Raw genomic sequence first — 3255 nt, 5'->3', positions numbered from 1 at the left:
GTTGATTTTGTATTTTTCATAATTCAGTATTTTCTAAGTCTACAATAAAAACCACTATCCTTTCTACAAAGGCTTTTCTATTTTGTGTAAGTCCTCTGCTGTGAAAGTCTCTACTGGTGCATTATTCATTAATGTAATACTGCTCAAACAGTTCTGAAAATGGTACCAAAGTAGTCTCTATGTAGTTTATAAGTTTAATTGTCCCAAACCACTAGCTCAGACAAAGCTGATATCTGAAAATCCAGAAAGGTAATTGTACCAAAGTTGAGTATCTGCTAAACTACTCTCAATATTTCCTTAGTAGTGTGCATTTTGGTCTATTGATGTTTTTCTTTTTTAATTCCATATTCTTAAATACATGAGTGTTCTCTACTGAAGACTAAATTTGCCATGTGGAAGACTGTGCTGTTTCATGTGAATGGCAGAGCAAAGATAGGCAGAATGTAAAATAAAAACCCTAAAAATGATTAACAAGTAAGTAATGAGTGAGAGTAATATTGCAATACAAGTAAGTTGAGTATATCTTGTTAACTTGAGAAATAACATTTAAGGCTTTCTTGATGTGTGATAACAGTCTAGTAAGAATTCAATATGATACTTTAACAAGGTTTCCTAATTTTTTACAGTCTACTGTTTCATATTTACTGTGAAAGAGGAGGACATGGATGGGAGAGACTTGGGAAGAAATAAGACTCAGTAATTAAAATAGCATCCGAGAGCATGTATATATTCAACTTCATTAACTTGCTGAAGGCCATAAGTCTCAAGCTTTCAGGTGAACTGATTTTGTTTAAAAGTATTTGGTGATGAGAGGGCCTCAAAAGTTCTAAATCATATTGCAATTTTATTTCTCAGCCCAGTGGTGATAAATCAGATGATACACTTCATGTCAACCTGGCAACATTTGGGGCTTTTTCAGGCAATGATCTAGGAAATAAGAAAGATTTTCAGTGAACAGCCCCTACCAGTCTGAGTTTTCATTCCTGTTACTTTGACTCTTGTTAAAAATACACTTGATTTACATTAATACAGGATCCTCTAAAGTCCTTCAGATGGAGCCTCACCAGGTTGCACTTATACAGGCCTGTCAGATACTTCTGGGTGGCAGTGGAAAATGGTGCATTGAATCAACATGTGAAGGTAATTTAAATGCAGATGTTACAACACTGTTGGTACAGTGACATAATTGCTCATTGTAATTATAACTATCCATACGTAGAGTATTTGCCTGAAAGATAATCAGCTAGCAACTGTGTGAAATTGCAGAAATTATTATTCTTAACTTACAAGTAGAAGGTTAAAAACCAGGGGATGGGTGTAGGGATAAAAGACAGCAGAAGTCATAGAATGCCTAGATTTGGATTAATATCAGCCCATGGGATTTTGAGGCATATCACTGACAACTGTCTGTTGGGCTGGTCCATTTTTCACACATGGTGTAGGAATGTAGGAGTCCTAAAAGGAACATATACTTTTCAGACTCTTTATTCTGGTCTCTGAAGTAAATCAGTCCTGCTTACCCATAAACCCAAGAAACTGCTAACCTGCATCTATCCAGGTGTTGTCCCTAAAAGCCTATGGACCTGTCGTTATTCTTGTTGAAAATCTGTCCTGTGACTTGTTTCATGGGCTTTTATAAGGACTTTAAAAATGCTGACAATTTCTGTGATTTTATGTCCTTTCTTTTTTCCTCCTTCTACAAGAATTGCAGTAAACCTTTTACAGGCAAATCAAAATAGCAGATGAAGGACTGAATTAAATTCTGTGCTTTGTGTTATACAGAATACCAGAATTTGTCTTGGTCTTTTCACTTACAAAGTCTACTGTTTCACCTTGGTGATGGACTCACAAGGCTTCAAATTCTTACATAGAAATCTGGACTCTTTGGTTGGAAATCTCAGACTGATGGGCAACAACAGGACCATGTGGGCATGTTCTTTTGCAGGCTTTGTCCTTTTAGGTGTTTCCCTTCTGCTGCGTCCCAGGCTGGCAGGAATTGTGTAGTGTAGCCAGACCTGTTGTGAGTTCAGAGCAAAACACTTAAGTAGAGTAAGTGTTGAGGCTTGTATGCCCTCAGTTGCCATCAGAGGGCATGTACCTGTTCAAACCAGCTCTCACCCTCCATCTCCAGCAGTGCATTAAGGACAGAACTGGGAGCTCTCTGCCCTAAAAGGCAGAGCGTCCGTGTTGACCTCAAAAAGTAAGGTTTTGTCTGTGTGACTCCCTTTGTGAACACATCAGGTTTTCATGCAGTACTGTGCAGCTCTGAGTTTCTAGGTTTGTAGAAGGCAAATTAATCTCTTGCATTAAACTTTCTTATGCCCTTTTTAGTGAGAAAATACTGTGATGTGTGGTGGGCTGCTGAAGGAGGATGGCAGTGCCTTGCTTGGGAAGGAAAGCACCTTGCCACAGTGTTGGTGTGCAGATGATTTGTTGCCCAAGGGAGGTTAAGGCCAGCAATATCTTTCTCTTTTGGCATTGTGTTTGGGAGGAATACCCAGTGCTATTCCAAATTTTGGAGGTTGACTCACAAAGGAGGATTACATTACCTCACCTTGGGAAGGAAAGAACCCAGCTCCAGTGTTGGTAGTGCACATTTGTAGGCTGCCTGTGGAAATTCTCGGCCAAGAACAACTTTCTCTCTTGACATTTTTGGTGTGGGAGCCATCCCAGACATATTTTGGAGGTGGTGTCAAGATTCTGGAGTGGGCTCCTGAAAGATCAAATTACCTTTCCTTGGGAAGGAAAACACCTAGCCCCCAGTATTGGTGGGGCAGATTATAAGATGCCCAGGGGAGTTAACAGCCAGGAATACTTTATTTTCTTGGAAGATGTTGTGTGGGAGCAATTCCCGCATGTGTTCAGTTTTGGAGCTCAGCTTCACATTTCAATGTTGGGTTCATGAAAGAGGATGACAGCACCTTTCCTTGGGAAGGAATGCACATAGTGCCAGTGTTGGTGATTCAGAAGAAAGGCTGCCCAGAGGTGGTAAAAGCCAGCAACAACTTTCTGTCCTGAATGCTTTCATGTGAGATCAATCCCTGAATGTATTCAGGATGTGTTGGAGCCTGGCTCCAATTTTCAGAGCAAATCTTCTAAAAAAGAATGACAATACCTATCCAAGGAAAGGACAGAGACAGTGTTGGAAATGTGAGGTGCCCAGGGAGTATAACAGCCAACAATAGGTTTCTCTTCTAGCACTTTTCCTATGGGAGCAATCCCCATTTGTATTCAGTTTTGGAGCTGGTAGCCAAA

The sequence above is a fragment of the Catharus ustulatus genome, chromosome 2 (assembly GCF_009819885.2).
Source record: "Catharus ustulatus isolate bCatUst1 chromosome 2, bCatUst1.pri.v2, whole genome shotgun sequence".
Classification (NCBI taxonomy): Eukaryota; Metazoa; Chordata; class Aves; order Passeriformes; family Turdidae; genus Catharus; species Catharus ustulatus.
The sequence above is the reverse complement of the archived record's forward strand: the minus strand, read 5'-3'. Positions refer to the sequence as shown.